The sequence below is a fragment of the Dasypus novemcinctus genome, chromosome 4 (genome assembly GCF_030445035.2).
Source record: "Dasypus novemcinctus isolate mDasNov1 chromosome 4, mDasNov1.1.hap2, whole genome shotgun sequence".
Taxonomy (NCBI): Eukaryota; Metazoa; Chordata; class Mammalia; order Cingulata; family Dasypodidae; genus Dasypus; species Dasypus novemcinctus.
This window is the reverse complement of record NC_080676.1, coordinates 118,170,647-118,195,170: the sequence shown is the minus strand read 5'-3', so window position 1 is coordinate 118,195,170 and position 24,524 is coordinate 118,170,647. Positions and strand designations below refer to the sequence as shown.

General features: G+C 33.7%; 1 long non-coding RNA gene across 1 annotated transcript in view; it reads left to right on the top strand.

Annotated features, from left to right (window-relative positions):
* Positions 1–24,524, top strand: part of LOC131278377 (uncharacterized) — a 35,177-nt gene that overhangs the window by 773 nt on the left and 9,880 nt on the right. Inside the window, exon 2 of the long non-coding RNA XR_009185694.1 lies at positions 5,368–5,445. This is a non-coding gene — a long non-coding RNA (uncharacterized lncRNA). The remainder of the gene's footprint in view (positions 1–5,367; positions 5,446–24,524) is intronic.

Here is a 24,524-nt window from a genome sequence, read left to right as displayed (position 1 = left end):
CTTCCTTTTGGACAGAGATAGTTTAAAAATGAGGTGCATGAAAATACTAAGTAATTTTTATTGACATTTGTCATGAAATCAAGGGAATAGCAAAGTCTATAGAGTTGAAATATTAAATAAAGGGTGAAATGATTAAAAGGGAAGCTTCAAATTAAGACATTAGTGGGTCACTGAACATAAGGATTCAGCCTGTCTATTCTGGCATCTTTAATCTTCTTGCTGATTAACTATCATATGTAGCAACTTTGTAGACAGCCATTATCATAAAACTTTCAGAAACAGACTCAAGGAGAAAGTGTATCATAACTATTTCTTCTCTCCAAAATCCGTTTGAAACCAATAGCTACTCTTCAACTTTCCTCATCTCTCTAAACACCCCACATATCGTGCAAGTCATAGAGTATCTTAAATTGGTAAACTATCTCATTTTATTTTATATTTCCACAGAGATGACCTAAACCCAGAGTTTCTTTATGAAAAACTATGCTTGAATAAGTTCTGCCAGAATGCAGAATCAGGAAGAAAATAGATGTGGGGGATCACATTTATATCAAAGTCAAACTCATTAGAAATAAAACGTAACTTGCTATTTACACAGCGGAAAAAGTCCCTCCTATATAATCTCTTAAATAGCAAATTTTTTGTGTGAGAAGGTTAGTTTATTTCTCACATTCTTTGTATGAACTTAAAGAGAAAAGGGAAATATTTATATGCAGAAATTTTAGTTTCCCCATATAATAATGAGGCAAATTTTCAGTTTCATAATTAATATGATCATAGGTTGTTCATGTTTTGCAATATACTGGAGAACAAAATAAAAGGGAAACGTGTGGAAGATAATCTTTAATTGTTGATTTTTTCATATCTCACCAAAAATACACTATTTAAATAACTAGAAAGAGGGGTATTATTAACACTTGAGAAAAATAAGAATAATCATAAATTAAAGTCAAATCATAAATGATTTTTGAAATTTCTTTATTTTCTCCTTCCACACTGATGAAGAAATGTAGATTCTCTTCTATGTAGAATAAAACAGAAATCCTTTCATTTTATAATGTTCACATTTCCAAAAAATTGATATTGATGTCTTTTATTCAAAGTAGAATGAATTAAGCATTGCTGCACTTATTTACATTTTTACAGTCAAATTCACACACAGAAATTACAAATTGCATAGGGCTTTTCAATAAACAATGACTATTCATTTGTAAATAATAATTTTAATTGTTATTTTCTGCAAGATTATGGGGAATCAGCAAGATCCAAAGTTATTTTAAGCAAGAATGAATATACTATAATTTCAATAAGATGTTGAATAATGATAAAAGAACAAAGCTCACTGAGTTATTTGGCTTGAAAGTCAATCATGCAGACACAGGAACAATTTATAGACTTGAGTGTGCACACACCAAATGCCCAAGACAAAATGCAATTTTTTGACTCATTGTGAAATTTTCAACAAAAAAAATATTGTTTTTAATGGAGGAAAAGTGCAAAATGAAAAGAGGAAATATAATCCCAAACAAATAAACTTGAAATGGAAATATATATATATATATCCATAATAAATAGAGCCTGTTAAGCTGATTTCCAGTCTGACTAAGGCTGATAATTAATATAAATGTAATGGTAACGTAAAGCTTTTAAAACTGTTTGGGGTATGTGATAGAATGTTCTTCCTGGGACTATAAAGGGTGTACATTAGACAGGATCATTGTGGAAAATGTCTCAATAGTGTGCTCTTATTCCCAAAGTTGGTCATACCTCATTACTACCAATTCTAAAATCTAGAATAGCAGAGACAAATTTCTTGTGGTATTGGGAGTGAGACAGTAGTGTGCAACTGTGGGTCACAATTTGGGATTTTGCAAAAGTCTGAGTTTCAGTTACCTTATTGTAAAATAACAGGCTAATGTAATTTTCATTTAAGTATTGTTTAGAAAATGTGAACAAATTTGTGGAAACATTTTTTAAAATAGTAATGTTTCATCCTACATCTGATAATAAAAGTTTACTGTTTGAACTCCACCTCTTATTGGAAAATTATATAAGAGAGATCTGTTTGCAAGAGGCTTTTATTAAATCTGTGGAAACAAGGAAAAATGATTAGAAGGGCCACATAATTTAGGGTCCAAACCAGGACACTATTGAGAATTAAAAGTGTATTAAAATTACATATATTTAAAATAATTATATATTGATGGATAAATTAATTTTATTAAGCTGATGGAATCACAAAATAGCTCGTTAAAGCTTACTTTCAAATACAGTATCATTAAATACTTAGTCTTCTCCATCTCTAGTATAAATTCATGATATATTTTAGATTAATAAAATTTTTAAACAATTTTATTTAGATACAGTTTATATTTCATAAATTCATTTAAGTGTATAGTTCATTGAATTATCGTATAGTTACAAAATTGCACAACTATCCCCAGAGTCTAACTTTAGAACACTTAAAAAAATCTCATACCTATTTTCAGTAACTATCCATTTATATCTAGATAACCATCAATTAATTTCTATCTCTATAGGTTTGTCTTTTCTGGACATTTCATATATATGGAAAAATATAATGTGGTTTTTTGTCTCTGGCTTCTCTCATCAAGCATAATGCCTCTGAGTCCCATTCATGTATAATATGTATTAGTGTGAAGAGCAAATTTTAATGACATTTTCAAACATTTTTCAGAAAACACCAGCAATATTCTTAAAAGTTGCATTTTAAAGTTAATAAGTTAATAAATTTGCATCTTGATAAATTCAATGGGCTTTTCTCTGCAGCCCATAATACTTTTAATTGAAGCTCTCAGACAAATACTGATACGAGAAAAAAATTGATCGTATCACACATTGTCTATGAGCTTTAAAAATTTTTCCCAGATTTTGATGCTAGGAGAGCAAAGGCCATCAAATTTTCATTTCGTTCTGCTACGTAAGACAAATTTTCCCAAATAAAAATGGGAACCCCAAAACATTTTTTTCCAGAAGTGAAGATTTTATGAAAAGTAATTATAGAATTCCAAAATTAATATTTTACACTTTTAAGTTTCCTTTGTTTATTTTTCACCTCCTCCGTTACTTCTTAGGGATAAATTTCAAAGTATACTTGTTTTCAAATTGTATTTCAACAATTGTGACTTTCTAAAGCTTTAAAAGCTAATTACTGGGGGTTCCTTCATTAATATAATAATTTATTTCCAATTAACTTAAAATAAAGTGAAACTTTTTTAAAAATTATGACACTTTATTGTCATAAAAGTTGGATTTCTGAAGCTGGTGAAGATCAGGCAGCATTTCCATGTGAAATTTTACAACTTTTGCAAGGGTGTTCGTTTATTTAATTCTACATGCAGAAACTGGAACATGGTAAAAGAAAAAATGGAAAATAGCTAGGACCAAAAAAAAGATGTAATCTGGTTGTAGCATTCAGATGTGGGTTTGAACTAAATTCACTAGTCATGGGGAAAGCAAAGAAAGACAGCTGTCCTACAAAATCAACAGGTTGTCAGAGACAGACTAAGAACACTCACTTCTATTTAGTGGGGAAAGTCAAACAAAAGCAAATGAAACAAAAGCGAAATAAATGCTTAACTTGTTTCCCATACTTAGAGACAGAGGCTGTAAACCCATGAGTGTCAACAAACTATTAGGATCCACTGCTTGATGTCTGTCCTTTGTTCATTTTCTTCGGTGCTGAACGCACACTGTTGTTCTCAATGATACGGACAATGGTCTCAGCTACATCCCTGTGCCTGGGCTGGTGTCAGGCTTTTCTAAGCCATCTGAATTTATTTATGTTCTTTATATACTAATAGGCTCACATTTTTCTTTTACCCTAACAGGTACTTTTGTATTACTGACTCTGGTGGTTAAAACTGATTTTTCTCCCTCATTCCTTGTTCCTCTTGAAATGAACTCCTAAACAAGAGTCTTCCTGATGGATTATTTGGTATTTGGATATCTTTCATCATTTTGTTGTCCTGCATGTAAAATTTTATTAGAAGATTTTACTGCTTGCTCTATTTTTCTATGGTAGTCCTGGAGTCCCCAAATATTTCTTACTCCAACACAGGATGGTCAATTCAGAGACACTGTGACTCAAATCAGGTTTAAAATGCAAGTTCATTTCCCCCATACCATTACCATAGCAACCTTTTCGCCTCCAGCTCAATCATGTCACAGACAGCAAAGCTCTTCTTGGTGTAACTGCTCAGGAGTCAAGTCAACCACCTGGTTTCTAGAATGCCTTTCTCAAGAGAGGATTAACCCACTCGTGGTTTCCATTAGAAAACGTCTTTTATGCCATATCTGAAAGCACAGTCTTGTTCTGTGACCTCACGGCCCCAGCCTGTCCCAGGTTTAGATTGGCAAGTCCATAGGTCCACAGGCTGAGATGTGCCCGCGGCTCTCATTCAGTTGCTGGAGGACTCCACAAGCCACAACATCAGATACAGGACCTAATGAAATGGCATTTGCTGCTGGACCAATATCTTCCACAATCCTAAACATTAGATCTGCATTAGGTGCTTTCTTTGGATGTTCATAAGGAGTCTTTCGCTCACGATTGGTGTTTACGTGAGCCGAGTGCTGTGCGAGTGTCTGCTACATTTCTTGCTCTTGCTGTTCATTGATATTGAGCTTTTTCATTCCCATTCCTTCTTCTTATTCCACCTGTCGCTGGTTCCAGTGATTTGCAGCAAGTTGGGAGGACATGGGTACATTAAGGATCTTAAACTGCTATTTGTTGCCTTGCTTGTTGGCATGTCAAATGGCATAGGGAGTCTTCCTCATCATTATTTGCGCTCTTCCTTAAAAGAAATCACTATTCTTAGTCTGACTTCTAATGCAAAGCTTTCCCTTCTTTTTAAAAAAAATATATGAATATTATAATTCTGGGTATATTATTTTATCTAGCATCTTTTAATCAGCCTAATATTCTTGCAAACAGTTTTATGTTGCTGTGGGAAAGGGTTAAGTTTAATTTTCACAAAGGGAAGCGGGAGCTGGCTCTGCTGTTAGAGGAGGAGGGAGGGTAGGGGTTCCCGCAGCTTTGGTGCACCAAGAATTTGAAAAGTGGTGCTGAAATGAGGGAGGGCGAATGGTGAGTACTGGGGGTGGGGCCAGCAGTGAAAGCAGTGCCAAACTTGAAAAGTAAGCCAGGGGTGAAAGCGGTGCTGAGCCTGCGCAGCCGGTGGGAGTGTAGGGAACACTGGAGAGGGGAATCAGAGCGGGAACCAAGGAAGTTAATTAGATCTCTTGGATAGGCTGTAACCCCTAAAGTACCCAATCAGTGGGGAGCAGGGGAGGGACTCTCCTGTTAGATTTAGGTTATAAATATCACTGTTTCTTGTTGTTTAGCATGGAGGCAATTTTACCCAGGTCCAGTGCCCCTTCTTGCAAGATCCTTAATAAAATTCTTTTCTCCTCCACAATCAGGTAAGTTTTTGTTTTCTTATAGGTGCTGCTTTCTTTCTAACATTGTTATGCAGCTTTCCTATATATTAATGTACCGCAATTTATGTATGCATTCTGCTGTGACGGCCATTTGCATTATCTTCAGATTTGGCTCCCATAAATATAGCTGCTATAAACATTCTGATACATATCTTCTGGTACACTTGGACATAAATTTCTGTTGTAGTGGAATGAAATTGCTGTGTCATAGCACGTGCATGTGTGTACCTTAAATGGATAATTCCAAATTCCTTAGCAAACCCTGTGTTTCAACTTACATTTCCTCCTCTAGTACATGAGAGACCCTTATGAACTATATATTTGCCAAAACTTTATATTGACAAATTGTTACATTTTCGACATCTAGATATGTATGTAATGATATCTCATTGAGGTTTTAAATTGCATTTCTCTGATTACTAAAAAAGATAAAGTTTCATTTATTTACTTTCCCTTTAGATATCTTTTTTAGTTAAGTTCATTCACCAGTTTTCTATTGCTTGTCTATCTCTTCTTCACTGATAATTGAGACCTTTATATATTTGAGTAAAACCTTTGTTGCTTAAAAGTGTTTCCAGTTCTCCTACTTTTTAGCTTGCCTTTTACTATATTAATAGTGTGTTTTGAGAAAAAAATAGTTCACAAATCTAATATGTCTAATTTGTCAGTCTTTTTCCTCACAATTTAGTTCTTTGTACTCTTCTTAAGGAATCATTTCTTAATCTTATATAATTGAGATATTTTAATATTATCTAGATATAAAAATTTAAGTACTATAAATATAAATATGGGTTTATCTTGAAGAATGAGATATATATTCCATCAGGAATTTATTTGTATATATTTGTGAATTAGGGAATTAGTTTCACTTTTTTTCTATTTAGACAGTTGACTTAATTTTATTTATTGAAAACACTATCTTTTTCCCACTGCTTTGTACCAGCACATATATATGGCTCTGTTTCCAGGCCATCTGATTTCTTCCATCAATCTATTTGCTTTTCCTAAATCCAATACCTTATGATTTTAATTATTGTGCTTTATAATGTCTTGATATCTGATAGATGAAGGATGCATAATTTGTTCTTCTTCAAGATATTCTTACATAATTTGTACCTTTTCCATAGTCAATATATTTTAAATTAAGTTTGTTATTTTCAAAGAGAAGTTTAAATTTAGATTGGGATTGGGTTAGACTGATATCCTTCCAGTATTACATTTTCTAATCCATGAAGAAACTATATTCTTTATTTATTTAATTTTCTTTAATTTCTCAAAATAATGTTTCGTAGTGTTTTATATAGGTTTCTTGGACATTTCTTCTTAAAAATATTCATTCATGTGTTTTAATTCTGATGCTATTGTAAGTGATATATTTTATAGAATTTTATTTTCTAAATGTGGGTTGCTGATATATAGGAATACAACTGCTTTGTTTTCAGAATCTTTGCTTAAAATCATTTATTAAACTTAATATAATTTTCAATTAACTTTTTGCATACATAATGAAGTTGTCCTTGCATAGTAAGGAATAGTTCTTTATTTTGAATCATGGGATTTTTTTTACTTGACTTATTTCTCTATTAAGAATTGCCTTTTCAATGCTGAATAGAAGTTGTGGTAATAGCTATCTTTGTCTCATTAAAACATAGAGAAAAACCTTTCAAAATTTCTCCCTTTAATTGATGCTTGCTCTTGTGTATTTGTAGCTCTCCTTTAAGTGGTTAAGACAAGTCCCCTTGTAGTTGTAGTATGTTAAGAATTTTGATCATAAATTGATGTTAAAAAAGAATTTTTGTACATATAGAGATTACCATAGTTTTGGAATGTGAAAACAGTCCTCATGGGACATTTTCATGATGGGTGGAGATTCAAACAATAACCAGAAGAGTATCAAATTTCCATCCTGTAGAGCTCTGCCACTTTCTCTAATGAACAGCACAAATCTCCTGAGTACAGGGGCAGTGGCTAGTGAAGGAGGATGGACCATTGATGGGTTTTTGATACTGATGACTGTATTTATGAACCTTTACTTTTGAAAATGAAACAGCCTAGTATTTAAGGGTGTCTGAGAGTTGAGGGCCTCCTTGTTGCTCAAATGTGGCCTCTCTCTAAGCCAAACTGATCATATAAGTGCATTACCTTCCTCCCAGTGAGAGACATGACTCCCGGGATGAGTCTTCCTGGCACCAAGGGATTACTGCTAAGCACCAACTAGCAATGCAACTGGGAAAAGACTGATCAAAAGGGGGAAAGGATAAAGACAAATGGATTTATATGACTAAGAGACTTCAAAGTGTGTTGAGAGGTCATTCCAGAGGGTACGCTTATGAATGTCTCAGCAGGATCTCATTGACTGCCACAGTAACTATTGCCTCAAATAGCAGGTTTCTTGAGGACTCTGGAGACATCAAGACACTATAAGCAGGTCTGACAGCTCAGGATTTTGGTACACTGCCAGCGGGCCCTACTTTGGAATTAATTCCCAGTGTAACAGAGTTGGACTCAGTTGTGGATTCCCTGCACAGGGCTCTTCTGCCCCATCTATTTGAACTGTAGTTAGTACTAGAGTATATAGGTATATATCCAAGAAACTTAAATCTTTGGACTCTTCATGTGCCAGTTGGGCAACACCTATTCTCCAGTTCATTGGACTCACCCAGGACAACTAACAAGGAGATAATGATGGACAACAAACATCCCAAGGAACAGAGTCTACAACTGCAAGCAAGATAGTCCCATCCATATGCCCCAGGGGATCTAAGCCCCCTATCAGTTAGAGGCATAATGGTCATCACCATCCCAGAATCCTCAGGATTGGGGAATGAATGATGGGCTAGAATAGACTTCCTATTATTGTACTATAGACTAGCAATGGAAGAATTTTTATCATTGATGTGAAGGCAGTGACCACAGGAGGTTCTGAGGAGAAGGAGAGGGAAAAACAGAAGTAATTTGGAGGCATTTTTAGGACTTGGGTATTGTCCTGAATGACATTTAAATGACAAATACAGGCCATCATATCTGGTCATAACTTACAAAATTGTGCAGGAGAAAGTGTAAACTACAATGAAAACTATAATCCACACTTAGTGGCAATGCTCCAAAATGTGTTCATCAATTGTAACAAATGTACCATTCTAATGAAGGATGTTGTTAATGTGAGAAAGAGTGGAAGAGGTAGGGAGCAAAACATGTGGGAATCCCCTATATTTTTAATGTAACTTAAGTGTCTTTAAAAAATAAAAATAATATAATAAAACAAATAGTCTCTCAACCAGCAAGATGTCAGCAGAGTAAGGAACTCCTAGAGTCAGCTCCTGCTACAGGGCAGTTAGTAAACACCCAGAGTTATCTGAAGGACCCATTTGGGGGTTCCAGGAGACCAGAAGAACATTATGCAATATCCTTGTAGGAATGGAAAGAGGAGTGTACCCATCTGCAGAGAAGATCATAAGTAGAGTGCTCCACACTGTGGAGGACAATGATCATCTTACTTGGCAGCACAAGCTGCCTTAAGAGCTATTCTGTGGCTGGAATTGGAAGCTCCATTTCCCAAAAGTGGGGGATGGAGAGATGTTTGAACACCAGTCTCAGTTACTGTTTAGTAAATTAGGCTGGCTAAAGTATAACCCTAAGAAAAACTTAAGTTTGAATCTGCCCAAGTCAGAAAGAGGCTGGTAGCCACCGTTTAGACTCCACCCCCAGCATGTGGGGAAGCCAGGCTGACCGAAAATCACAGTGGCAGCAGGAACCAGTTTCTTTCATCCAGATCAGCCTGTAGCCCTAGCTTAGGCTTCATCCCAAAATCTACCAGGGAGGAAGCTGATGGGCCCTGCACCAGCCTATCCAGGTAACTGCAAGTACATTTGAATGTCACAGACTGAATAATTAGAAGTCTACTGGGGCAACTGCAGTCAACTTGGACCTGCATTGTATAGATTGCTGCCTACACCTCTTTCTCCATCCCCACCTGGGCAGGGTATGAAGCTTCATCAGTCTCTCTGGGCATCAACAGTCTAGGCCTGAATGACTTGCATTATTCCACATAGCTGTGATTCTGTTCATAACTCTGACAAAGAAAAAAGTTGGGAGAAGCTTCATTGGTCCCTGGGGCAGTGAGGGCAACTTGAGCCTCCACAGCCTACAACACCACCTACATCCTTGGCTCCTACTGCACAACCAGCAAGGGAGAAAGAGCAGGAAGTCCTAAACTAAAGAGAAAAACTGCACCCAGAATAAATAGTATAGTAAGCCAGATATCAAGACACCAGCAAAAAATTACAATCCACACCACCAAACAGGAAATATGGTCCAGTTAAAGGAACAAGATAAGCCTTCAGATGACATAAAGGAATTGAGACAACTAATCATAGATGTTCAAACACATCTCCTTAATAAATTCAATGAGATGGCTAAAGAGATTAAGGATATTAAGAAGATAATGGATGAAAAAAAGAAGAATTTGAAAGCATATATAGAAAAATAGCAGGTCTTATGGGAAGGAAAAGCACAATAAATGAAACTGAAAAAAATCATGGGAATCATATCATAGCATATTTGAGGAGGCAGAAGAAATGATTGGTGAGCTTGAAGAAATGGCCTCTGAAAGTGAACATACAAAAGAAGAGATGAAGGAAAGAATGGAAAAAATTGAACAAGGTCTCAGGGAACTAAATGACAGCAAAAGACATGCAAACATACATGTCATGGGTGTCCCAGAAGCAGAAGATAAGGGAAAAGGGGCAGATGAAATATTTGAAGGAATAATGGTAGAAAATTTCCCAACCCTATTGAAGGACAGAGATAGCCATGTCCAAGAAGCATAGTGAACTCCCACCCAAAAAAATCCAAATAGAACAACTCTGAGACACATATCAATCAGAATGTCAAATGCCAGAGACAGAGAGAATTCTGAGAACAGCAAGGAAAAAGCAAAGCATAACATATAAGGGATATCCAATAAGATTAAATGCTGATTTCTTGCCAGAAACCATGGAGGCAGTAAGACAGTGGTATGATATATTTAAGATACTGCAAGAGAAAAAATTCTAGCCAAAAGTCCTATATCCAGCAAGGTTGTCTTTCACAAATAAGGGTGAGTTTAGAATATTCACAGATAAACATAAACTGAGAGAATTTCTAACCAAGAGAATGGATTTTCAGGAAATATTAAAGGATGTGCTAGAGCCTGAAAAGAAAAGACAGGAGAGAAAAGCCTGGCAGAAAGTCTAGAAATGAAGATTATCTCAATAAATGTAACTAAAAGTGTCAAAAGAGTGGTGACAATAAAATATGACAGATACAACCCAAATATTCAGGAATAAACTTTAGTACTGATGTAAAGTACTTGTAGTCAGAAAACTACAACTCAGTGTAAAAATAAATTTAAAAAGAGCCTAAATAATTGGAAGAATTCCATGCTCATGGATTGGAAGACTAAATATCATTAAGATGTTAATTTTACTCAAATTGATATACAGATTCAATGCTATCATGATAAAAATTCCACCAGCATTTTAAAAATACATTGTAAACACAATTATCAAATTTATTTGTAAAGATAAGGGGTCCCAAATAGCCAGAAACATCTTAACAAGGAAAAGTGAACTTGGAGAACTCTCATATCCAGACTTCAAATCATATTACCTAGCTACAGTGGTAAAAACAGCATGATTAAGACAGACACAATAAACCAATGAAACCAAACTGATGGATCAGAAACAGACCCTCACATATATAGTCAAGTGATTTTTGACTAGCCTGTCAAACCCTCCCAGCTCAGACAGAACAAATGGTGCTGAGAGAACTGGATATCCATAGTCAAAAGAAGGAAAGAGGATCCCTATCCTACACTTTATCCAAAAATTAACTCAAAATGCATCAAAACCCTAGATATAAAAGCAAGAACCATAAAGCTTCTAGAAGAAAATGTAGGAAAATGGTGGTAGAAGGTGGATTCTTAAAGGAGATAAGAGGAGGACTGAGATGGACTACTGTTTAATGTATGTAGAAGTTTTAAGTAGCTTTACCATATAAGTGTGGAAATGTATAGAGTGAATGGTAACACATAGTGAGTAACAGCTAGTTTATAAATGGGTATGTGGCTGAAAATGGTAGTCTAGTTATGTAAAGGCCGATTGACCGAATGTTAGAGAATAATCTAGGAATTGAATAGCACAGTAAACCCAGAGGTGGATGAGAATTGTGGTTGATGGCACAGATACAAGAGTGTCCTTTTTTAGCTAGAGCAAATGTACATCACAATTGTGGGAATGTGGGAAAGCATGGGAAAAACACAACTGGAGTGACCTATGGACTGTGGTTAACAGTAATAATGTAATATTCTTGCATCTATACCAAAGATGTACTGTGTTGATAATGGGGCAGTATGGACAATGTGTGCCAAATGTACACTATGGGCATGGTAACAATCAGATAATATAATCTGTAATAAATGTTCTACTACATTGTGGTGTGTTGATAGAGGGGTGTTGTTTAGGAATTCTGTGCATGTGCATGATTATTTTGTAAGTTTACAACTTCTGTCATAAAAATATATTTAAAAAATAATTTTATTTTTTGGGTTGGGGAAAAATACACCAAGTGTAAGATAAGGACTATAATTGTTAGTAAGATTTTGACAATATTCTTTCATAATTTGTAACAAATATCTTATGACAATGCAAGGTATTGGTGGAGGCTGATATATGGGACTCCTGTATGATGTTATGCATGTGTGCTTTGTAAATTCACAACTTTTACTATATACTTATTGTTTATATATGTTCATATGTAAATGATATAAAAGGTAATAATAATAATAGGGTGGGTTTGGAGGGAAATACTTTAGTTAGTAGTTATTTTGACGATGCTCTTTAACCATTAGTAAAAATTGTTTAACATCAATGCAAGGTATTGGTGGTAGGCTGAGGGATGAGAGTCCTATATGTTACATAACTTTATTTGTAAGCTCACAACTATTATTATACACGTATTGTTTATGTATGCTTATGTATGACTGATCTGCCTCGATAAATTTTTAAAAATTTAAAAAACAACACAAATAATCTTGTATTTCTGGATATATCAAGTTTGTATGTACTTCTAATATTTGCTAATAATTTTCTTTTCTTATAATGACCTCAGGTATTAGTATCAAAGAAATTCTGGTTTAATAAAATGAGTTGTGCAGTAGTTTTATAGAAAAGTTATCAGTTTGGCATCATTTTTTCTATTAGTGTTTATAAAATTCAGTGACGTTTTCTAAGGGTGGACTCCAATTTCATTGGTATCCTAGCCATAAATGTGTCCAAGTTTCTGTTCAGGTTCTTTGCTCTAGAAGCCTCTACTGGAATGGCTGGAGAGCTAATTATAGTGAAATTTGTAATTTTTCTAGAAATGTATTTCTACAAGTGTGTTTCTCCTTCAGCAGCAGCATCACCTGGGAACTAATTAGAAATACAACATTCTGTGGTAGAGGTCAGTGACCTGTGTTTTAACAAATGCTCAAAGCAATTTTGATGTGCACCAAAATTTGAGAACTCTTAGGAGAAAGTGACATCAAATGTCCAGCTTTGTTATCTTTTTCTGCATTCTTCCTTATCTCAGCAGCTCTCCAACTGTATCAAAGGAATGATCCTTTTTTCAAGTGTTCTAGTTGATCACAGAGAGAAGTTGATTCCAAAATATTCATTCCTCATGTTTGCAATATAATAATATTTATCAAAATTCTAATCTTGCAAACGAATCTTGACCCAGAAAATTCACTTATAGAAATGTTTTTAAGGAAAAAACATAAATACAAAGTTCTTAAAGGCTGGTTGTAGAATGGTGTTCATAAGGATGTAATTTGCACACAAAATGATGTTCACACCAGTATTATCTATAATAGCAAAACTCTGCAAATGATTTTTCAGTCTGTTGATAATCAATTAACTTATTGTATATTTTAATGATAAGAATATTATGCATTTAATAACATTATGTATTTATGTTTTTTCTAATGGTAGCATAATTGCTTAACTGAACAAAACAATTACATATATTTGAAACAATTTTAATTTTAGGATGTGCATATATAGATAAGCATGAAAATTCTTTCGTGTTATACTAAAGTTCTTAAAAATTTTTCCTCTGGATTGTGGGATGGTGGTGATTGTTACTTCATTTAATTAAAATTTATGTCATTTATGGAATGCAGAATGATCATTTAGAAAATCAATAAAACTTTTTCAATTTTTGAAAGCTGTAATTGAAAAATGTGTCATTTTAAAAACAAGTTACTCTTTTCCAGTACAGTGTTAGAAGATAATTAGAACAATCATGGGGAAGTTACAGCATAACAAAGTTTGGCTCAGTGTAAGAAAGTACTTTCTAGTAATTACAAGCATTCAAAAATTGAATGGATAACCTTGTGATATCATGAGTTTCTTATTCCTTTCTTATTCCTTTAAATGCTTAAAGTCTTTGAATTTTAGTCAGTGATTCTAAAGAATATAGAAAGAATCGCATCCTTTTTTTTTTTTTGGTGGAAATATTAAACTCCTAAATTTCCTAGTTTCAATAGTGAAGATATAGACAGTGTTTTGTCACTTGAGCAAATTTTTATAAAATATGCACAATAAGTGAAATCAAAAATAGATTTGATAAAATATGATAGAAATAGTCAACCAAAGATCACTATGCCTAGTTCTTTTATTCCCCACAAGGAAAACCATTCTAAAAAGCAACCACCATCAATGAACAAATATAACATGAACCTTTTGTTTAGTTGTTATAAATACATGCTACCAAAGAAAAACATCAGAGATGATTCTGCTTTGAAAATGTTGAGATGACAAATTTTATAAATAGCAATGTGATGCTCTCTCAGAGGACACATACTAAAATTGGAAATATGGAGACAATTAGAAAATTAGCAAGCTCTCTCTGTAAAGAATGAAGCCTAAATCCCCTGTGTTCCCTTTTTCTTCTATATTTGTTTTGCATTATTTACATAAAACTGTGGTAATTCTAAAACATAGAAAAATCCCAATAAATATTTTAAATGTTTCATATATTAATGAAAAAAATGAATGGTGGTTAATGGAGGATGAACCAGTTCATTTTCATCTATATCTTCTGGGATAAACATCCATGCACTTGACATAAATTTGGTAATCTCCTCTAATATTGAATGCTGATGAATAAATACATAAAAACTTCCACAAAATTCTGTTTGGAAATTGTAGTGCAGGGGTAGTCAAAGCATTTAGAACACAATTCCAGTCTTTTGAAAAATAGATAACTTTCAGTAGATCTGAGAAGAAAAATAAACAAAAATTGTTTTGATAATCTAAAAAACAATTTGGAAAAGAAAAAGAGAAGTATTAACATTGATTCTGAAAAAACATTGTAAAATTGGTTTAACTTTCAGTTCACCACCTTTAGATTACATTGATTCGGTTTCATGCCTATCTAATTACAAACTTAATTCAAATATATATAAGTAGAAATCGAAAAATAAAAATTTAAACTCTTTGCCACAATGAAAAAATTAGAAAACTATCTCCATAATACAATGTATACATTTTATTTGAATCTCAACTATGGGAACTTATTGTAACATAATAGTACTATTAAACACCTTTCCCTCAGTTATATTTACCTTGAGAGGGGAGTTCAATATCAGCGAGTATAACCCAACCTGACACATTCTACTTGAAAATAATTTTCCATACTGTTTTAGAAAGAGCTTTTATTGGTAGATATCTTTAAGAAACAATACATTTGTCATATACTAACAGTGGCTGAAAACTTTACTATGTAACTTAGTTTGATGACCACAAGTACTCAGTAACTAAGGGTTGTGTGTATGTGTGTGTTTGTATGTGTTTTTGTATGTTTGTATGTGCATGTTTGTGTACATATATGTGCTTTGTGTATTTTGAGAGATAAATCAGCATCTTAGTGACACAGGATGGGGAAGACTTTGACTTTGTTCCCTCAGTCTCCTGTCCAAGATTTCCTTCTGACTTGGGTTTTTCCTTTGCATTTCTTTTGGAATCCACTGTGATTCTTTCCAGATGCAAGTATCCCTGAGAACACTTTTCAAATTCTAACATTTCTGGTCTGGAAAGGGATCTCTTTCTCTAGCCTCTCCCCCAGCCCTCTGCAATGGGTCTTTGGACATTCCTGCACTCTTCTCTTGAAGCATCAATTCTCACCGAAAACAGAAATTAAATCTAATATTATGGTTATTTCTTTTCTTAAGACTGGTTATCTTTTTTTTCTCCTAGTCATAATAATGGAAGCACAAGAAAATATCCAATGTAGTATGTGTATATGCCTCAGGAGCAAACTTCAGTTCTCTAAAAAACCAAAAGAATGATAGCAACATCTTTACACATACATATTCTTTGATGGGGAGTTTATCAAAAGCAGACCTCAAATTGTTAATATGTCATAGATCAAATTTGTAAGTCAAGGTTGGCCTGAAAAAATAGAATTGAAAAGCTAATATCAGAGTGAATATCTGTTTGTAAGTACTATTTTTAAAATAATAATAATAATAATAATTTGGTTATGTACACAAAGAAGCACTTAACACACATGCAGTACATGACATTGTAATGTAAATTATATTTCTTACTCTAGTGAGAGTCAAAAAGTTTGAAAGCCATGACTTAAATGTATTTTCTAGTGCTGAGCTGTCCAATATGGTTGCTACTGGCCACATGGGGGTATCCAATTTAAATTTAACTTCATTGAAATTACACAAAAATTAAAAAAATAAGTTCCTCCGTGACATTAGCCATATTTCAATTGCTCAGTAGTCACATGTGACTACCATATTGGACATGGCAGATATAGAACATTTCCACATTACTGAAGGTTCTATGGTCAGTCCTTCTCTAGAGAGAGTCTAATGTAATATTTATATTTTCCATATTTAAAATCTATACAGAAGAAAATAATGAAGCTTTTAGTGGGTTTTTCTTTTGCTATTATTGTTTTAAACGATAGTATTTAGCTCCTTATATTGAGTAGTGTTAATCAATTTAAAAAATTCATTGTTTTCTTTAAATATAGCAAGGCCCACAACAGCAGTAAAGAATGATTAAAAGCAGGTCAAACTGCTCAGATTCAAATTCACTTTCTACCTGTGTAATTTTTTTAAAAAAATAGATTTGTATGAAAACTGGTAGTTTCCTTTATACTTTAAGAGACAGACAATCTTAGCAGTGAGTAAAGTATAAACCTTACATTAGACCTGGTTTCAAATTCCAGCTGCACCATTTACTTACCATGCAACAAGGGGCTACTTAAACTCTCTGTCACTTTTCTCAATTAGGAAACTGAAAAAATAATTTATGTTCCTTGTAGGGCTAATGTGATATGAATTGAGATACTGCTAGCACAGTGTCTAGGGTATAGTGAGCTTATCAAATATAAACCCTTATATTATTTGAATAATAGTAGCTACCTTCTTTGTATATCCAATTAAACATCTGAAGGTATGGCTTTCTTGTTGGATCCAAACTGTAATTTTGTATCTGCCTTAGTTTAGTTTTGGGTGATTTTGAAGAAATTATTTACATCTCTGGTCCTTAGTTCCACCAGAAAATAAAGCAAGTAGACTGGCTACATCCTAAGAGCCTTTCTATGCCTATGGGTTATAATCTCACCTAGATAGTCAGGGCCATTGAAAGATAGAATGTGACATTATTTTCATGTGGGAAGCTCAATATCATTAGGTATATTTAAATTTTTGAATGTATCAAAACACAAGTTACTGACCAGTAAACCTCCTAAGTCTGGTGAAATGCTTTGTATGACTTGAAAAATGCATGCTGTACTTCAGCATATTTCAAGTTTTTTCCTCTTAAAAAGTTCTGATAATTGCTTTTATGCTTACATTACATAGACTCTGGTAGAAAGGGATTTTATGTAATCACTTTAGAAGGAGAAATTCAGCACTTATTATTCAGTTAGAAATGATATTGAGAAAAGCTTATATGTATGTTATTGTTGCCTCTTTGGTGGTCTACTGTAAGTAGCACCCTCCTAACAAATTTAAGAATTCGAACAAAAGTTAAAGATGGAGTCCAAAATATAATCTTTATTTCTGATAGCAGTAATTTAGAGTATATGACTTGGTTTCAGAGACAGGTTTATTTGTTAAATAAACCCATTAGGTTACAGGCAAGTAAAAGCAGTACCAGGTAAAATTTAAGAGGAAAGAATAAACCAGAACAGTGAACTCAAGCTCCTAATATCCAGAAAATCTCCCAAGTGAAAGAGAAAGCTGCTCTTGTCATTCTTGCCCAGGTTTTTTTTTTTGAGAATTTACCTGTAGAACCATTTAATCTACTTCCAGGGGCAGAGAGGTTAAAAGGCTGAGAGAAAGAAAAGAGTGCTTTAAAAACAATTCTTTCTCATGTCAACCAAGTTCAGCAATACTTTCACAAATAATTCCTCATTCAGCAAAATTGAGGTGGATGATTTAGATTTCACTATTTTGTTGTTCAATTGAATAGAGAGGCTTAGCAAACTTATGAAGACTGTGTGATAAGATTAATTTCAGAGTGAAATAAAGAGTGAGATTTTTTTTTCTTCAGGTTTCAATATCTCACAAGGCCCTCTATGTGTATGTTTTGGAGGAACTTGCAAAATATCATTGAAATGTGTGCATATTCTCCATTTTTCCAAATGATTTTTTTCCTCACTGACTGACTGGCTGATTAAATTCTAATGATATAATCACAATCTATAGAAGTGCTTTCCTTTTTTACACTGTAAAAAACAAAATCAAACTATATGCCACATATCATTTGTTTTGAGAAACCGGCCTCATTCTTATGGGATAGACTTCACAGACAGTCTTATCATTTTGAGTTTGTCCTGGGTTGCCTTGCTTTCCTTTGCAGAATTACCAGCAGAAAATATGATGGTTAGATATCTACTAGCTAAAACTGGGCGAGATCTCCAAGGCTAAACTAAGGCTGCAATTAGTCTTACAGTTTATTCTCCTTTCTAAATGATAGGTAGTTTAAAAACTTTTCAGTATTATTGAGCTTAATCTCTTCTTTGGGAAATAGAGTAATTATAGTCCTGGACACACAACAGGGAAGGAGCAAATAGATATAATCCACATTTCACCTAATCTACTGTCTGTAGAGGGAAATCACTGAAGTATATTAAAAACTATATACATGTTTCAGTTCAGAAAAAAAATTGAAAGGAAATTTTTGGAATTATACTACCAAATGATGAGAACAAGACCTCCAAGTTCAGAACACAAAATAATATTAAATAAAACATAAAGATAAAATATGTTGTTTTAAACAGATGTACTGGAGGGAAAATAACGAATTTCCCTTTTGGAATATCCCAACTGGAGGTTAAAAACATAGGGAGCCAGAGGGATGAAGGAGTCCTGAGTCAAATTTACCCAGACAACATCTGCCAAAGCTTAGTGGCTTAGAACATGACATTAGTAGGACACGCTACTATGTGAGAACTGAAACCCAAATCCCAGATGTATGGTAACTGGAAGTTCAGGTTAGAAATCTCCCCTAACCACTGCACACACAAATCCATACATATACACACATACATTTCACATACACATAAAGTCAGAACTTCCTGATGCCCTCAGTGAATAAACTTGCATAAAACTAAAAAGCAATAAGATGCTTAATTTCCAGTCTTGGTCTTGGGTTTTGGTGGATCAAAAAAATATATGAACTTTCTTTTTTATCAATAATTATACTATGGGTTTTACAAATATTGTATTGCATCTAGAATCTGTAAACTCTTTCTACAGAATTTTGCTATGGCATAATTATAAGCAAATCACAGATGTACACAGTTATTATATATAAAACAGACTAAAATATTGAATGTATAAATCAAATTTTTAGAAAATTTTGTCTGATTAAAATACTTGCTTGTGTGATAGAATTGCTACTAATGCATTGCCCAAAATTATTAATTAGAAGACATCTCAAGGGTATTTGGAAATAATAAATCTATTCATATTGATTTCCTGGGCTAGGAAGTTTAAACTAGAATAAAAGTCTACTTGATATCATTAATTTGGGGGATTCTAATGTATTGAGTGCTATAACTCTTGAATAACAGAGTAGTTCATTCTGTTTTTGTGCTTAGAGATTATGATTTATGCATGTCCTTGTGCTGAGTAGCACTAAGCATTGCTCCTTCATTAGCAGTTCCCACTGAAAGTTATGTTTATATTCAAAAATTCTGCCCTGGGATGGATCATATTGTGTGTGAAATAATTGCAGGGCAAAAGTGGAGAGCCACTGCTTAAAATGTATTAGAAACTATCTGCTTGATGTGCCTTCCAGTTTCCATCGTGTGATTCTGTCTAATTATCCCTGGGGATCTGCTAGGCTCTCTGACTATTAAGCAGATAATTATTTTAACACTGGGAAATATTTTTTAAGCTGGATAGTTATTTTGAGACTGCTGCTACAAGGAACATATTTCCTGTTAAATTTATTTAATGGTTTCAGGTCACTTCAATATTATTTGTTAACTTGGTCAATCAATTGATGGACTTCAGAACTACCCTATTTTCTGAAAATGGCTGAAGATAGAAAGGAAAATTACTGTCCTCCTGAATGCTGAGGTTGTTACTTCCAATAGATTATACTTAGGAGTCAAATTACAATTTTAGATCCATCAATTTCTGGGACAGATCTTCTCAAAATTCCTGGTTAACCTCATTAGAGACAGGCAGAGAGATGAAAACAAAGTTTGATCCAATTTAGATATCTGATAATTGTATGTACATAAAAGCTCTTTTTGGGATGTCTGCCCAAGCTTCTGTAAACTTTTTCCGAACACTGCTATTTAGTGGTCTTGACAAGTTAGAGTACTAGTGGCTGCTTTTAATATCTATCTACTCTAACAGTTAAAAATTTTGTAAAGATTTTGAGTTTAATCTTTTTGCACCAAATTGAGGACCTTGGAGGTATTTGAATTAAAAGTGGAAGACAAATTGTTCTAAATAATTGTTTTTGAGGAAAGAGAACTTCTCACAATACAATTGTTCGTGGATACACCAGCTATTTGAAAACTTTATAGTAGCTTACTTAAGGTGGTGGGGAGTAGAAGAACAGCTCAGGAGTAAGTGTATTTATTGAAGATAAAGATTAAGACAATGAACACTTCAGAAGCTGCCAGATTAAATGTATATGCTCAAGAATTCGTATGGATAAGAATATGGATAGTAAGTTTTTATATTATTCTATTTTACTTATATTCTGCCTTGTCATAAAAAGTGGATTTATGTTGGTTTACTGAAATACAAATAACACAGTAAGATTTTATTTTTTGTTATTGCTGAGAAAGAAAACAGGTTAAAGACAAAATCAAAGTCTGAAAAAAAATTAGATACAGACAGGGCACACAAAATCAATGATTATTCATATAAAATTGCAGACATAAGTCATTGTACACTTCCTAGATTTTAGCACAAATTTATCCTTGAACTTGTTAGCAGACAGTGAGTATAAGGATCACATTTACAGGAGTCCAAGAGTTTGAAAGGTAAAAACAAATCAATTTCAAATAAATAAAATTATTATTGACTGTGACAAATGTGTGTAAAGAAGAATAGTATAATGTTATGACAAATACCTTAACATCATTGACTGTAAATGTAATGATAAGTTTTAAAGGCCTGTGTTTCTATAAAGACATCCACCATGAAATAAAATTAGGTAAATACATAGTGGTGGGGGATATGCAATGATGTGGTCCATCTATAAAGTATTTCTATTTCTCATTTTGTATTCTCTGGCTTGTAGTATCCTTTCTCCCCTCCCCAGAGCACATTGGAGCCAGTCAGCCCCACCCACCTTTGTGGATCCCTGGACCCACTTTATCTGGGAAATAATGAATTGGAAATGTCCTCTCCGGGGGGATCCTATTGTCAGAGTTTGTATTCCAGACAGGGGCAGCTGGAGACCAAAAAATTAATGCAGAAAAACTATAAGGGCAATACAAAGAGAAAAGATCAAGATTCCTGGAGAAAAAACAAAAGAAAGGAAGCTTTCTCCTGGAGGTGAAATAATCCCACAAAAAAATGCAATTTTAAAAATTGAACTGCATGTCTAGGCAAAAAATCAGATGAAGGAGAGAGGATTAAATTTTGTCAGTTAACATGGGTTACTAAAATGTCAAGAATAATTTGAACCAAGCATCAAAGGAAAGCCTAAACATGAAGGCAAACAACAAAACCCCAAGGCTAGAGAAAGAAATTGGTATTCAGAATAAACTCATCAAGATATTCAGATGCTTAGACATCAGTAAAATATTACAAGCTATACAATGAAAGAAGAAGATAGAACCCAGTCAAGGGAAAACACTAAAACCTCAGAAGAGACACAGAATTTGGAACAACTAATGAAAGATATTCAAACAAATCTCTTAAATCAACTTAAGGAGATATAGGAAAATAAGGGTAAAAGATATTAAAAAGACACTGAGTGATCATAAAGAAGAATTTGAGAGTGTGAAAATGAACGTAAGAGAAATTATGGGAATGAAAAACACAATACAAGAGATTAAGATATGCTTAAGACATAAAACAGTAGGTTTGAATAGGCAGAAGAAATAATTAGTGACCTAGAAGACAGAACAGTCAAAAGCACACTATAAGAACAGATAGAGAAAAGAATGGGAAAAAAATGAGCAGGGACTTATGAATTTGAATGACAGCATGAAGCACACAAATGTATGTATCATGGGTGTCACAGAAGAAGAAGAAAAGGGAAAGGGGCAAAAAGGATATTTGAGGAAATCATAGCTAAAAATTTCCCAACTCTTATGAAAGACATAAATATGTCTTTATTTCATGCTAAGAAGCAAAACATACTCCAAACAGAATAAATCCTAATAAACCTACTATAAGCCACATGGTATTCAGAACTTAAAATGCCAAAGATAAAGAGAGTTCTAGGAAAGCAGCAAGAGAAAAGCAATTTTTCACAAACAAGGGATCTACTATAAGACTGAGCACTGAATTTTCATTAGAAACTATGGAGGCAAGAAGGTAGTGGCATGATATATCTAAGGTACTGAAAGATAAAAACTACCAGATGAAAAGTCTTTATCTGACAAAACTGTCCTTCAAAAATGAAGGACATGTGATGGTTGAGCCCTGAATCTCAGCAGAGTTGCAACACCTACTCTCAAGTTCATTGGACTCACCCAGAACAGCTAAAAAGGAGATGATGATGGACAATGACTATTCCAAGGAACAGGGATTGTTGCAACTGCAAGCAAGATAGTTCCTTCCATGTGCCCCATGGGACCTAAAACACTCTCAATTAGACTGGGCATCACTATCCTAAAATCCTCAAGATTGGGGAAGAAACAATGGACTAAAGTAGACTTATTATTATTCTATTGTAGACTTATTATTATAGGAGTAGAACAACTTTTATCATTGATATAAAGGCAGTGGCCCCCAGAGGTTCTGAGTGGAGGGAAAGGGAAGAGTAGATGTAACATGGGGGTATGTTTGGATGTTGGAATTGTCCTTCTTGACATTGCAATGATGGATACAAGCCATTATACATTTTGTCATAACCTATAAAATGGTGCAGGACAAAGTGTAAACTATAATGTAAACTATACTCCATGGTTAGCAGCAATGCTTCAATATGTGTTCATCAATTGTAACAAATGTACCACACTAATGAGAGATGTTGTTAATGTGGGAAAATGTGGGAGAGGGAGGTGATGGGAGTATATGGAAATCTATATTTTTAATGTAACATTTATGTAATCTTAAGTTTATTTAAAAATAAAATTAAAAATGAGGGACAATTTAACATTTATATTCACAGAAAAACAGAAACTGTATTAAGATACCTGCCCTGCAAGAAATGCTAAAGGAAGTTTTGTAGGTTGAAAGTAAAAAACAGGAGCGAGAACCTTGGAGTACAGCAAGGAAATGAAGATCCTTACTGATAAGTAAGGGTAACTAAAAGTGTAAAGAGAGTAACAGACAAGCAAAAAGATATGACATATAAAAACCAAATGATAAAGTATTTGAAGTAAGTAATGCCTTTATTCAACAGTAATAACGTTGAATATTAATGAATTAAACTCCCTGATTAAAAGACACAGATTGGAAAAATGATAAAATGGATAAAAAAATATGAGCCAACTATATGTTGTTTAAAAGACACCTTATACTCAAAGAAAAACTAGGTTGAAACTGAAATGTTGGAAAAAGATATTTCATGTAAACTGTAACAAAAATAAGCTGGGGTAGCTATACTAATGTTGGACAAAATAGACTTTAAATGTAAAACTGTTATAAGATGAAGAAGGACACCATATATTAATAAAAAGGACAATTCACCAAAATGAAATAAAAATTATAAATATTTATGTACCTAACCATGGTGCCCCCAAAATGTATGACTCAAACACGGGAAAACCTGAAAGGAGAAACTGACATCTCTGTAGTAATACTTGGAGACTTCAATACATCACTCTCATCAACACCACTCTCATCAATAGATAGAACATATAGACAGAGATTCAGTAAGGAAACAGAGAACTTGAAGAACATGGTAAATGAACTAGACCTAACATATTCAGAATGTTGCACCCCAAAGTAGCAAGATATACATTCTTCTCAAGTGAACAGGGACCATTCTCTGGGTAGACTAAATATTGAATCATAGAATAAGTCTCAATAAATTTTAAAAAGATTATATTTATACAAAGCACTTTCTCTGACCATCATGGAATGAAGCTGGAAATCAACAGCCAGCAAAGAACTGGAAAATTCACAAATATTTGGAGGTTAAACAAAACACTCTTAAACAATCAGGGGGTCAAAGAAGAAATTGCAAGAGAAATTAATAAATATCTCTGTACAAATGAAAATGAGAACACTATATCAAAACTTATGGGATGCAGCAAAGGCAGTCCTGAGAGGGAGATTTAAAGACCTAAATGCTTGCATTAAAAAGAAGAAATAGCTAAAATAAAAAAACCTTACTATACACCTGGAGGAACTAGAAAAA